This window comes from Hippocampus guttulatus, chromosome 4 (genome assembly GCF_054856545.1).
Source record: "Hippocampus guttulatus isolate MCC_2025c chromosome 4, RoL_Hgut_1.0, whole genome shotgun sequence".
NCBI classification, from domain to species: domain Eukaryota; kingdom Metazoa; phylum Chordata; class Actinopteri; order Syngnathiformes; family Syngnathidae; genus Hippocampus; species Hippocampus guttulatus.
The window spans coordinates 2,021,634-2,036,715 of record NC_141264.1 but is presented as its reverse complement, the minus strand read 5'-3'; the positions used below and the strand labels follow the sequence as shown (position 1 = coordinate 2,036,715).

The window sequence follows — 15,082 nt, the reverse complement described above, 5'->3', positions numbered from 1 at the left end:
GTCCATCAACAACAGTGAAAAAAATATTTTGTCACACAACAACTGCTTTAATAGCTCTTTTTATGGAATCAAAACAGAGCAATATAACATTATAAAGTTCACATCTAAGGTAAACTTGTCCTCAGCCTCAAGTGGATTAAAGGCCAAGTGTGAAGTACCGGTAATTTCATGAAATGCCAAATAGGGTCACAATGAAAGTACTTAAACATTGTCCACCAAATAAAGCATGAAAAAATCATTTATATGTTGTATATTTGACAAAATTATCGATTTTCCGAAGTTCCAGCCTGAAAGGGGCGGAACCTGGAAGTGATAAGTCACATGGAGAACGGTGATGGCAAGTCTCCATACGGCCGAAATGCAAAGCATTTCAAACAATGATTCAAACAGCGATACAAGCGATCGATCGAGCTCAAGTGAGGATTTCCAAGTTTTTGAAGAGTTGGAGGAAGAAGAGGAAGTTGGAATTTTACATGTTGGACCTTACATGTACGAGCCAGATGCTAATCAGGATGCAAACAATGTGCCCAGACGACCTGACATGGAATGGAGACAAGACCCATCGAGATTACAAGATTGGTAAGATATAGGCTGGTATTATTTTTATGATTCGAAGATGCAGGCATGTGCACATAATTTTATGTTTTTGTCTATCTGATGACATTGTTTAAACTTAGACTCCTGGCTTTTTCCAGTTCTGCTCCATCCCCCACTCCCTCTCCCAAAATTTGCAAATTCCACTTGGGCTACTCTTGGTGTCCATTGAATTGCTAACTATGCATACTCAGCCCTGGCCGTATTTGATTCAAGCAGTTAGCCTACTCTGTACTTGAGTATTCTTTTTAGCAGATCATTTTTTGACTTGCAGTTGAGAGATTTTTTTTAATGACTTTCTTGAACTTTTGTACAGTATTCCATCCATATATTTGTATATTTTGAATGAAATGGTTTCATAAACAACAGAATTATTGTTTGATGGGTATAGAATCAGAATCGTCTTTATTGGCCAAGTATGTAGAAGACACAAGGAATTTGTATCCGGTATAACACGCTGCATTTGTATCATCATAAACAAGGACATGACAAATAAGTATGGAAAAATAAGTATGACAGGACATTCCGTAATGTAAGTGAACCATTGTGCGGTGGCACCACCCAGTGACAGCTGTGAGCAATACACTTGTTCAATAAAATTTATGCTCATGGTGTCATCGCTCAGTATTTTACTTTTTTTTTTTTTTCAGGTGTTAGTTAGTTAGTTAGTTCCACCCGCTCCTATTTGGAACATTGGGTGACGAGTCTCCTCCATTTGTTCCGGTCACTGGCCACCCTTCTTGCTCCATGCCAGCTGACACCCATCTCACTGAGGTCTTCTTTGGCCTACCTCTCTTCCTCTTTCCACCCTCTGGCATCCAGTCCATGGCCACACTTGCCGGTCTCTCTCTTGGCAGTCGGAGTACGTGGCCGATCATTTTCCTTCTCCTTTCAGAGACAATGTCTGACAGTTCAGCCAATCCTGCCCTCTTCATCACCTCCTCGTTGGTGATGTGGTCTCTCCATGAGATCCTCAGGATGGATCTCAGGCAACGCCGATGGAAGACATCTAACTTGTTGGTAATGTTGGCTGTCTTCATCCATGTCTCACAGGCACAAATCGCTGTTTGGATAACCACTGACATATAGAGGCGTAGCTTGGTGGTCGTAATGATGGCTTTCGATGACCAGATGTTGTGGAGGCGTTGGAACACTCCCGCAGCTTTACAAAGTGTTTACAAACTGTTGACGTCTTTCTCCACACCACCTGTATTTGAGATGTTACTCCCAAGATATGTGAAGCTGTCAATGTACTCTGTCATGTTGGTGTAGAGTGAGTGGTTGAAGGTGTTGGTGCTGTCCGACGGCCATGGCCTTGGTCTTTTCCTGGCTAATTCGTAAACCGACCTTAACTCCGTGCTCATGCAGATTGTTGGTCAACTACTGGAGTGCGGGCTGGGTGTGACTTAACAGAGCCAAATCATCTGCAAATTCCAGGTCAGCTAGTCTGCTCCCTCCCCACTTGATACCAACTTTTGCCCCTGTGATGGACTTCATCACCACAAAGTCAATTATGATGATGATGAGTAGGGGTGACAGAATGCAACCCTGTCTTACACCAGTGACAATGTCAAAATCATCAGTTGTGCCACTGTTGGTTTTGACACAACAGGTTGAGTTGTGGTACAATGACCTGAAGATATTGATGTACTTGAGGGGTACACCATACAGCTGGACAATCTGCCACAGTGACTCCCGGTGGATGCTGTCAAAGGCTTTCTTGAAATCGATATAGTTGATCATGAGTGGTATCTGAAGTTCTTGGCACTGCTCTATGATGTTTCGAAGGGTAAAGATCTGTTCGGCGCAAGACCTTCCCTTCCTGAAACCGTACTTTTTCAGGTGTACTTGTGGTAAATGCCAGCAAATGCCTACAGCAGTTGAATGTGTTTGCTGCCATGAAATTCAAGAACTAGTGACTGTACGTCGACGAGGAACACTTCAATCAGGTGCTGGACTGCATCACTGACCATCCTGGACTCAATGCTGTGTGCCTAGACCCATATGGATTGCAGGAGGCATGGATGACCTCCAAGCAGCAGTACAAAGGCAAGGCATTTGATGGGCCACAGGATGCCAAGTATAGGCACATTGCCTACAGACAATTGGTGCGCTGGTGCTGGAAGTTTCTTGGTCAGGACAACCGTGTTGTGCTCCCAGCATGCGCCGTGTCTTGTATCAGGGCACATTCTCCACCACCAGGAGGAGAGGAGTCAGTTATATTCAAAGGGGTTTGTGTTTCACAGAGAAATGTTCCAGAACTATGATTTGGACTGGTTTTAGAGTGGTTAATGTGGACATGGTGTCTATCATAACAAAATACTGTAATAAAAATAAACAAATGAGGACAACTGAATACAGGGAATGTAGTTTTTTTATTTCCTGAGGAATCTAGTCTGGTGCTCGGCAATAACAGTTGACTTGTCCGGCCTAATCACTGCTGCTGTCAGGAATTGCGGGTCGGCACACACATCACCAGTTCTGGACTTATTTTGAATGGCAGTCATTCTCATAGTCTAAAAACAAACAAACAAACATATTGGGATGATAAATACTTTGACGACATATGGGTTATAGTCAGTATGTCATGCATTTGCCTGGAATTGCTTTTTATTTCATAACTTACCATAAGTTGCATCCACCAGTATCTTTCTCAGAGAATACCCACCACTCTTATATTTGGGATAAACGATACAGTAGGAGTGTATTCCTTCCTTTGTCACTTTTTGTGGTCTGCCAGCATTTTCATTATAATGCATAGCAGCAAGAATTATTCTGGAATAGAACAAAAAATGCCTTATCTTATTTTAGAAAAGTTGTCAAATTGTGTTGAAATAACTTTATATCTCAAAGTTCCCTCATTTCACTATAGTCTACATTTCATGCATATCAGTTTTCTTTACCACTGATGCTTGTTTCCACAAACAGTGCAAACAGCCTGGATCTTCACCAGTGTCCCTTTGTCATAGCGGAAGCAGGCGCTTCTGCCTTTGCAAAGGACACAAACGACCAAGAGGGCGATCAGGGAGGACTCGAACACCAAGTACTTCCGCTGCTTGTGAAGGTCTTCACTTTCATTGCTCCTGCAAATATATTTCAATAATGCACAATTACCAATGAGACAAATGTGAGTAATTAGAGCTTGAAAATGCAATTAAAATGACATATGCTCTTGTCAATTTGGCCAATTTCAGTTTTGTGGTTGTAAATGTTCATTTGTGTTAATTGCATTTACAATGAAAATAATTATGGTAATCTTACTAGATTTCTTCGAAGCTGACATGTGTCACTTCATTATCTGATGAACTTGGTTCATCTTCATCGCTGTCTTCCCCTGCAATATACTCCACATCTTGGTCCGGGACGTGTCGACTGTCCTTTTCCACGTCACTCTCCTCTTCAACTGTTTGTCAACCAGTGGCATACAGACCTTTTTCCTTTTGGGTTCTGGTTGGCCCAAGTTGCATTGCAAACCAATGGACCGGTAATTTGCCCTCTTCTTACATTTCTCGCATGGAGGACAATACTTCAATGTCTGCACCACTGAACAAATTGAAAAGATAAATATATTTATAATCAATGTATGTATATGTTTATCACTAATGGCCATCCTTATCATCATTATCACTTACTTTTATCCACACTAAGTGGTGGTATAACTTCATCATCTTGATGGCTGTTTGAACTGGATTCTTCCAGCAATAACTGCCCCCCACACTCAGCCGTCTCAGAGCTGATAGCCTCAACTACGGTTCGCTTCCTGTCTCGCTTAGCTGCTGCTGCACGCTGGACAGGTGGATATTGAACTTGCTGGTCTGGTGGAGGCAGGTGAATTGTTGGGACAGCAGTTGCATTGAGTAATAACCTGCAGTAATACCAAATATTTAATTATGAAATATTTAAATTATGAAATAAATCATAAAATGCATTAGGCGTGACAAATGATTGGCAGTTTTCCAAGAGGATGTGTCATGAATACAATAAAGTTGTATTCAATTCAATGTTCATTCGTCAACAAAGCAGCGCTGCCAACCTATTGAAATATACTTCCAGAACAATTTGTCTGACTGCCATTATTACTCATCGCTGACTCATCGCTGATATGAATAACATATATCGGGGTTTGCCTCGAGCCGAAAACTAACGTCGCTATCGCTAGCTTCTCCTGTTCAACGTTGCTAGCTTCTCGAGTTAGCTTTCGGCTAACGTCGCTACCTTCTACTGTTCATTCCACAAGAGTTGGCAGCCATGCTTTGAAAAAATCATCAGCTCGTTTGCCTCGAGCCGAAAACTAACGTCGCTAGCTTCTGTTCAACGTTGCTAGCTTCTCGAGTTAGCTTTCGGCTAACGTCGCTACCTTCTTCTGTTCATTCCACAGGAGTTGGCAGCTATGCTTTGACAAAATCATCATCATCTATCCAAAAATCACACTTACTTTTTTGCAAATCCTTGATCATAAGCAGACCGGTTGAGAAAGCAGTCATCTTTGAAGTGGAGACGGCAGAGAACACTCGTCAATGATGGCGTAAAATTCATTCGCTTCGTGCGAATAAAAGATGTCCATTTAATCTATCCTTCGGCCACTGGCACAACTTTTCTGTCGATTGCGAACAACACATCGCCACACACTGCCGTGGCATCTTACCAACAAGCAATGCAACAATGCCGTTCAACGGAAGGACTTCTCTCGCATCTCTCCATGTGACGTCATTTCCGAAGATTGCCGAAGAAAAGCATTTTCTTTGTCAAGGGCGTTGCAAAGGGTTAAACAAAGAATCTGGAAGGGTTGTGTTTAAAAAAATAACGGAAATATGCTTATAAATGTTCAGCCATTGATATTACTCAAAAACATGGTTGGCCAATTTTACTTCACACTTGGTCTTTAAGCCATGGGTGCATCCTTCGTTTTTCTCAACGTTGCTTTGAACACAGCAGTCAGGCTATGTGATTCTGTTGGTCCTTCTTGCGTGGAAGTCTCTCTACGGTTTTGTGTAGACATCATTTCGGATGACTACACTTGGTTCGATGACAACACTGGAGACGTTTTATTTTCGCTAGGTCGCTACCACTGCACCGCTGAACTTTCGTTGTCATGTCACCACCTCAGCGCACCGTCACTGTCAGACGAACACAGAGAAGCTCCACCCGCTTTATTTATATGGACACGGAACACTGTAACCTTCCACACAAAATAGTTCCAAACAAGTAACAATCGCGTCAGTGGCATACATCATATACCTGTATGATCCAGGTAACTTTGGTCTTGTCAGTGGAGCAATCTGGCAACTTTTTAAAATGTAAACTTTCCATTCATAAACTCTTTAAGTATCCGTTTTCGGTGTCTTGCGCTGCCGTGGCTGGCAAAACAAACGTGCGTGGACCTGTGCAGCGCGCTTGTTGTTTTGATTCTGGTTTATTTATAGAGCATGCACGCGACCCTCGTGAGGATCAGCCGATTAGAAAATGGATGGATGGGTGGAATATCAGATATTAATGGAAGTATTTTGGTTGGATGTATGGGATGGCCTAGTGTGGCCAATATCTGATCTGGTTCCTAGATAATTAAAAATAAAATTTGGATTTTTTTGTTTTCAAATCAGGTCTTTCAGAGGTCTTTTATTGTGAAATGCAACATACGATCTTAATTAAAGTATTTTGTTCAGATACATGGGTTGGTCCCGTGTATATCAGAACTGGTCTGGTTAAGGGACAACGAACAATCACTTTTGAATGTTTTTTTTTTTTTTTAATCGCAGGTGTAATTTTAGTCATTGATGTAGAGCTAACATCAAGTCCTCATTCTATCTCAACAGACACTTTCTAGATGCAATTCTCAGACTTCCTGTTTGAACTCATGATGTCCTGACGTCAGAAGTTGTTTTATGATATAAATTTAAATTCAAACCACTGATGAGCATGCATTAGTTCAGGGGTAGGGATCTCCGGTTCCTCGAGAGCAGTATCTTGCCTGTTTTAGATCCTTCCCTTTTCCAACATTCCTGATTCAAATGATGAGCTCATCGGCAAGCTCTGGAGGCGCCTGAGACAATTATGAATAAATGAATCAGGCGTGTTGGAGCAGGGAGTGATATAAAACAGGCAGGACATGGCTCTCGAGATAACAGAGTTCCCTACCCTTGCATGAGTCGATCAGTCGTAGAAAGGTCGCTCGCTGGCCGCGGAATATCGTAATGCACAGTCTTAACAATTGCTGTGGTGGCTGGCTTTACTTCAATTATGCATGTGGAGGCTGGCCTGACCGCAGTGTTAAGACGAGGTTTCTCCTAAAGGTCTAAAGAAACTTGAACAAAAATGAACATCCGTTCAAAAAACAAACGCCAGAATACACACGAACGTTCATCAGGCAGAAATACACGACGTTCAGTTCACTTTTGTCCAAAATATGAAGGGGTTCGCGAACTTTTCATACATTGATCATGATCATTGGTCGTGATCTCGTTAAGGTCCATCACTAGCAATCGAATGGATTTTTCAACAACGGCGTTTGTGTGGTATGATACAATAAATGTATTTCGATAAACCTAATGAATGTGGGGTACATTTCAATTAAAAAGCTAACGGCTAAGTTTGGAGACTGACTCGGAATCGTAAGTAACGTGACAACAATGTTCACATGTGCTCTGCCTAATTATGCCCAGTTGACGACTGCGTCTCGGTAAACATTGTCGTATGCATCTCGTATCAAGGCTTACCTCGGAAAATCCAAGCTCAGGTAACATCTCATTCGGTAGATTCGGGGTTGTCACTCTAAAATGTCATCTCTCCTGCACTGCCAGTTGTAAACATTACATTCCGGAAATTCTGTTTTCTTCTTCGACACTTCGCGCTACCAGTTTAGAGAATAGTGACATCTATTGAAACAACCAGTCAACGCAATTTGGGATGGGGAAAAATAATGCTGCATTCTCCGAAACTGTGAAGTCGAATTTATGCTACTCGGATTGTCCCAGTTCCCAACTCAAAGTGTTCGAGGCTAATTAACAACAAATATGGCATATATCTTTTTTCTTCTGGTTCATCTGAACCCATTTAACCTCCAGCAAACCTTCTTCGTTGAATTTTTACTGAATTCATTTTATAATAAATAAAGACATATGGTTATCATCTTGTAAATTATGTTTTGCCATTCACGGTCTGCGTCTCTATTGGGGTCGCCATTGCCGAGCGATGTCAGACTGAAGCTGGTCTTTGAAGTCGGGGTCCCTTCTAACACTGCGGTCAAGCCAGCCTCCACTCGCAAAATTGAAGTCAAGTGTGCCGCCACTGCGATTGCCAGTGCTCTGCATTACGGTAGTGTGCCGCCAGCGAGCGGGGTTGGCCACCTTCAAAATAAAAGAGCCACCACTCATGCATAAACGTCATTTGGTCGGGTTAAAAGAAATTAATAAACGTATAAAATAAGTAATTTCTTGGCTGTCAGCACAAAAAAAGCATTCTCAAGTGGAGATAGATACGTCATCAGGCGCCGACAGGTATAGCAGCCTCGGTCACACGCTCCCAAGTATTATCCATGTTTTTGTCATTTTCGTTAGTTTTTGGCGACCCTGCGCGGCTTACTTACACGAGGGAAAAGTTGCTGCGCATTGAGGAGTCTACGCTCGGTCTTATTTCAACCGGCTCACGAAAATCCACAAGGTTTTTCGGAGCTAATCGCGAGCGGAGCGGCTGCGCTGTACGGAGCATGGAAACGCCGCCGGAGGAGGGGGAAGCGAGCCGGCGTGCTCGTCAAGGTCCGGCAGCGCGGATTTCGAACCCCGCTCCCATCGATCCATCTTGCTAATCTACGATCTCTGCCAAACAAGATACATCCAACCATCCATCCATCCATTTTCCGAACCGCTTAACAATACAATACAATACATGCTGATTTATATATCGCTTTCACAACAGCGGCAGCTGTAACAAAGCGCTTAACAAAACAGTTAACATAAAATAAAATAATAAACACAACACATAACAAAACACGGACAGTCATGCAGTTCTAACCACTTTTCCATCACACGCTTTGTTGTTTGAAGCAGTTTGAGATGAAAGAGGAGAGAATCAAAGTGTCCTTTAACCAGTGGATCAGAGACGTCATGCTCAAAATGTGCACACGTCGGCTACAAGCTAAGTTTCAAAGTCAACAAGAAGCTGTAGCATCCATTGGCGAAAAAAGAGATTGGTTCACTTCTCCTGTCCCATGGAAATACATTTCAATTCCAAGCGGCGACTCACGGTTCCAAATACGCATTGGCGCTCTGCGCCAACGCTCCTCATCCTCAACTTCAGCAGCCATCCATCCAGCCGCACCAACGCCGACTGTCCAACAGCGCCGACATAGCCACTGAACAAAATAAGATGAACTTCTTCTCCTCACAAAGACCAACAAAACCTTTGAACGTTCTGCTGCGCTCTGCTTCACTGAAACCTGGCTCAGTGACCGCCACCCGGATTCCGCGCTACATCTACCAAGATTCCGCCTTCTCCGAGCCGACCGCGACACGGAGCTATCAGGGAAATCGAAAGGTGGTGGGATTTGCTTCTATATCAACAAAGAATAGTGCACATGAAATGCATGAAATTTCGGACCGAGCCGTTTTTGCCCACGGCCGAGCCGGAGTTGCTCCGCTGCGGCGCTCAGGCTGTTCCGACGAGGATGTTGGGGCGGAGCGCTGGGAGCGCCGCGGGTGTTAAGCAAAGTGTTCGGCTTCGTGAGAGATGAAGAGAGAAACCACGCGCAGACACAAAAAGCACACAAGGGTTTTATTGCCAGTAAGCGAGACAGGCCGAGATGGTCACAATGAAAGGTTAGTCAAAATGATCAATTCGAGGTGTGCAGGAATCCTGGAGCGGTACGGCGTAGTCGACACGGCAGGAAGGATCTCTGACGAAGTGACAATGGGTGGCTCTTCAGGCTGGCTTTTATGCTGCAAGTGGCAGATGAGCTAAAGACTCGCAGGTGTGTCGGGGAGGCAGGTGCACTGATTAGAGAAGCGCCCGTCCCACACTGGAAAAGGTAACAATAACTTTTTGGGAGCGGAAAATTCCCCCACAGGAGAACAGAGAAATAGTGGTTTGATTTCGTGGAGTTCGTGGCGCAATGCATAAGGCGTCTGACTACAAATCAGGTCATATTCAGCCAAAGAGAGGGCATCCACCAGGTTGAAAAAGAGATGAAGAGCAAACACTGTCAATACATAATAAAGTTTCTCTGTCCCAATATCCCCCCAAAAAAAACCCAGTCCAAAGTAGCACGATTAAGAAAATCTTTTACAAAAACGCTCACATGAGGCGGATGTTGAGCCTTGCCTGTGCAGTGATATTAATAATAATAATAATAATAATCATGAAAAAGTGTGATGGTGGCGTGGCATTCATTTATCTTTTGAATTGGCGCGTTTAGATTTTTGTTTTTTGCTTTTCCTTGTATTTGGGTTTAGTTTCAAGTGCAGCTCATGTTCACACAATGCACATTTTATCTTATTATTTTTAGAGGGTCACAGGAAATCATATGGGATGCTGCAATGGCTAACTCTCACCAGCAGAGGCTATCGTAAAGTGCTGGCCGTGCATGGACAAATAGGGCTCTCGCATTTCAGTAAGCACAAGAGTGACACAACGTGGCATCAGCTCTGAGCAGCAAATGTTGTCAATTCATTGTCAAATTTTTCCGTCCCGAGAACCCCCCAAAAAAGTCAAAAGAGCCAAGATTCTTTAAAAACGCTCACATCAGACGGATTTTGAGGCGTGTCGATGCAAAAAAAAAAAGAAAAAAAACAAAAAGTGTGATGCGGACACGACGTTTTTTTGAATTCTAAATTGATGTATTTCGATTTTGTTTGCTTTCACATGTATTTGGTTTTAGATTCGATTGCAGCTCATGTTCACAGAGTGGACATTTTATGTTGTTGCTTATTTTTAGAGGGTCATAAACAAAATCACATACTTGACTTCTTCGTTTACAGTTGACTGAATAGGGATGATTGTTTTATTTGGGAGCAGAGAGATGTTGACTTAAATTCGTGGAGTTTATGATGCCACGGATAACGTGTCTCAATACGATTCAGTATTCGTTCGCGGAACGTCGCGCGGCTGGAAGCCGCCGTTTTCTGCCCTTTGCGTTCGAAACCATTGTGTGTCCACGGTGCCCCCCCCCCCTCCCTTTGTTTGTGTCTTTTTCAGTGTGGGCTGGGCGCCTCTCGAATCAGTGCACCTGCCTCCCCTACACACGTGCGAGTCTTCATCTCATCTGCCACTTGCACCATAAAAGACAGCGTGAACAGCCACCCATTGTCACTTCGTCAGCGATCCTTCCAGCCGAGCTAGCTGCTGCCACGCCGTTACGCTCCAGCATTTCTGCACTCCTCAACGTGATCATTTTGACTAGCTTTCAGTTGTTCACCACTCGACCTGTCCAACTTTCTGGCAATAAAACCCCTCTTCGTTTTTGGTGTCTGTGTGTGGTTCTTGTGCTGATCTCTCACGAAACCTAAGACTTTAATTCACATTCGACCCAAACTCCTCGTTTGGAGCGTCCCTCACGCCGAAACGGCGCAGCATCGGCGGTGCCGTGGGCAGAAACAACTCGGTACAACATTTCGCGCGGGTGGGCGTGAGATGTTCCTCCGCTTCACTGGTAACCCTGGATACTCTCCGCCGTACGGGTGCCGTGCTCCCCGAACCCGAAGCATTGGGGGACATTTTAGGGCGGTCGGGTTCGGGTAGGGCTCGGGCTCGGGCCGCCCGATCTTACCTCTGCTCCGGCGGGGCCAAGCGGGTGGCATCCGTTCGGTCCCGGACCTTCGTGCTGTTTGATTACCAAGTTTTTCTTCCCTTTGATCGCACGCCGCGACCCCCTGGTCCTGAAAGCGATTTCCATCTCTGGCGGGGACGTCGGCACGGCGCAGCTCCGGTTCGAAACCAATTTTTTGGGGTGTAATTTTTTCACATCATATAGCCACTGAGACCAACGCACAACCAATGGCCAAAAAAAAAAACTTTACCAGTGTAGGCAACTTAATCTGACATGTCTGTCATTTTTTAGTGAGAATTAATTTTTTTCCAGAACAACACTCACAAAAGCAACACCAGTTTTCGGCCTCTCAATTCATGCAAATGCTTCTCAAGACACTGCTCATGGTACCACCTTTCGCACTGGGTCTCGTCAAAAGGGGGGCGGGGGGAGAGAACCCTAACATCGCAAGATTATATGTTAGGAAATTTCAATCAGGATAACTCTAAGTTGCTTTTAAAATTCAATTTTTTTTCTTACTTGAACCAACCCAATTTCAACGATGCATGCAAAGCATCATGAAGACAATGTCGATGCAAGATAAATTGTGTGTTCTTCCATTGTAAAAATCACTCGTTTTGTCAGAGGACCTTTTCCAGGTGGTTTTGCCATTGAGAGCATGCCACAGTGCATGGTGAGAACAAATACTACAACATGACGGAATATCAGTGAACATTAAACTTAAAATTCACAGTGTGAAAATATGGAATTGAAATTTTATCTTGACATTTTATTTTCATCAGAGCAGTGAATAACACGAGATTTTTCGTTGTGGTACAAATCATAAAAAATGATTTTCTAAACGTTTTCAGAATCCATCCCTGGTATCAACACTTCATTTTCATGAAGTCGTTTGAAACAAAATATTTCTTTGTCATCATTTCTGGATGCCACAATGAAACATTTTTTGCATGGGTGATCATCATCCAATAAACCTGCTGTGGTCAGTATTTCTGATGATTGTCTTGTTCTCTTATTTTCCATCGCCAAATAATGTTCTAAAATGGATGCACGGAATGTCTGGGGAAGGCCTTCATCAGTTCCACTGCCATTTGAAAAAAATAGCTTGTTTGTCTTGTGGGAGTGACAAAACTGTTTCGGGCGAACAATTTGAAAAAACAGTTTGTACAAGGCTGCATAAAGCCGGACGATCGCTTGGTTGTGCGTTGAAGTTTTGGACCCTATGTTGTCAACCCGCGCCACTTTCGGCCTGCCTGGCTTGGAGGAGCTCCGGCGGGGACAAACTGGCAGCATCGCTTCTATACCGGCCCGTCGCGGGTGTATTCGACGAGGTTTATTAGCCCGTTGCTTGACACCCGCGCCCCTCCCGGCTTCCCGCAAGATCCCCCTGATCAGAGCTGCATTGCGATCCGCTCGGAGCAGCCGCGCCCGGGCCGTGTTTTGCAGCGGCATTGTACGACATTTGGCGAGGATGGGCGTGAGCTTTTCACCCACTTCGCTTGCAACCCGGGCCACGTTCGACCGACGGGCGCGGCGAAACTCCGGCGAGGTCAGGCGGGTGGCAAATTTTCGTTCACAGAATGTCGCGCGGGTGTGCGTCGAAGTTTCCTGCCCTTTGTGTTAGGGTTGAAGATATCACCTATATATTGTAATGCCCTTCAGTAGCGGAGAGAAGGATGCTCGCAGTCGCTGATACTATTAATCATTTTTAATAACAAAATAAGTAGTAAACACACGCATTCAAAGGAGTTGCTGTTAGCCACAACTCACGCCCATGCGCTCCCCCACTCAGACTAACTCCCGGAGCCAATATTCCCCCCAACCTGGCTCCTCCCCTCCCTATGACATCACACAAATACAAGAAACAGATATTACACTGCCCTCCCCTTTATGAAACCCTCGCCCCGAGGGTTCAACAAAAAAAGTCCTCCAGCCGTCGTGGTCGTCGCCTCAGCCTCTGTGGTCGGCCTGGCTCTGAGTCGATACCACCTTCAGCTGGCTGGCTTGGGACAACATTGGTGGGATCCGGGGAACATGGATCCACCACATGTTCTGAACTGGTGGATGAAGCGGACCCCACCTCAAATACAGGAACACCGCTGCCCCGGTAGGGGGCCAACCTGTCCCGATGTAGGGCAACCTTTCTGCCCCTGGGGGGGACTGCCACCCGATAAACTACCTCTCCCACCCGCTCAAGTACCCTACATGGACCGTCCCAATGGCTGTCTAGCTTGGGGCAGCGCCCTTTTTTTCTTTTAGGTGTATACACCCAAACCAGTTCCCCAATCTGGAAGTTCCGCCCCTTGCTGCGCACGTCATAGTTCCGCTTTTGACGTGCACCGGCTTTCTCCAGCTCGTCCCGTGCGAACGCGTGCGCTGCCTCCAGCCGATCCTGCAGTTTGCGGGCATACTCCAGTCCCGGCTGGTCCTCTGAGCTGCCGGGAGGTCTTCCAAACGCCATCTCTGTCGGTGTCCGAATTTCCCGGCCCAGCATCAGCAGAGCAGGAGTACAGCTCGTGGAACTTTGGACCGCCGAACGATAAGCCATCAGTACCAGCGGAATGTGCTGGTCCCAATCACGTTGGTGTTTGGAGGTGAGGATGGCGAGCTGCTGCTGCATGGTGCGGTTAAATCGTTCCACAAGACCATCGCTCTGCGGATGCAAAGGTGTGGTGCGTGTTTTCTGCATGTCCAGGCGTTTACAAAGAGCAGCAAAAACTTTGGACTCAAAATTTCTACCTTGGTCACTGTGGAGGATATCTGCAGTCCCAAACCGACAGAACATGCCCTCCAGTAGCGCATCCGCCACTGTCTCTGCCTCTTGGTCTGGCAGTGCGTATGCCTCAGGCCACTTAGTAAAATAGTCCATCGCACATAGCACGTAACGGTTCCCTCTGTCCGTCACGGGGAAAGGGCCCATAATGTCCACAGCAACCCTCTCCATGGGCGCCCCAACCCTCTGTTGCTGAAGCGGTGCGTGCGATTGGTCTTGAGGTCCCTTGTAGGCCGCACACTCATCACAGCGCCGGCAGAAGTCCTCTACGTCCCGTCGATGCTGACCCCAATAGAACCCCTGGCGCAGCCGTCGGAGGGTCTTGGTGCTGCCAAAGTGTCCCGAGCCGGTGCTCCCATGGCATGCTCTCAGCACCACCTCTTTAAGAGCTCCGGGCACTACCACCTGCCATCTCTCCTCCCCGGTGGCTGGTTCCTTCCAGGCACGCTGCAACACGCCGTCCTTCATGCGTAACACAGCAAACTTGCTCCAAAAGCCTTTGGTGGCAGCGGAGAGTCCCATCACTCCTTCCCAGGGTGGCCTCCTGCCACTCTGGACCCACTGTCGCACAGGGTTGAGATCACGGTCCTCTTCCTGCTTGGCAGCCCACTCTGTAGTGTCCACAGCCTCCAAAGTGCAGCATGACGGTCCAGCAGCAGTCGCTTCCCCACGCAGCTCCAACTCCCTGGCATCCCGCCGGTCGCAGTAGCTGCAGCCACTAACAGAACATGGCCGCCGGGAAAGGGCGTCCGCATTGGCATGTTGAGCCCCAGCCCGATGTACCACTGTGAAGTGGAACGCCTGCAGCTCCTCCAGCCACCGTGCTACTTGGCCCTCTGGTTCCTTGAATGACATCAGCCACTGCAGTGCGGCGTGATCTGTCCTGATGGTGAAAGGCACGCCACACAGGTAATACTTGAAATGGCGTGTAGCCAAAACAACTGCTAACAGTTCACGTC

The 15,082-nt window shown here is 45.9% G+C and overlaps 1 protein-coding gene across 4 annotated transcripts in view; it reads right to left on the bottom strand.

Moving 5' to 3' along the window:
* The window catches only part of znf276 (zinc finger protein 276), a 44,816-nt gene extending 36,991 nt beyond the window's left edge, over positions 1-7,825 (bottom strand). For 2 of the 4 annotated variants that reach the window (XM_086108609.1, XM_086108615.1), the window contains exon 1: positions 7,308-7,822. The gene's annotated coding sequence lies outside the window, so the exon portion shown is untranslated. Of the gene's footprint in view, positions 1-7,307 lie in introns of all 4 variants that reach the window. The other 2 variants (XM_086108614.1, XM_086108611.1) reach the window with 2 other exon arrangements.
* Positions 7,826-15,082: the final 7,257 nt, after the last annotated feature.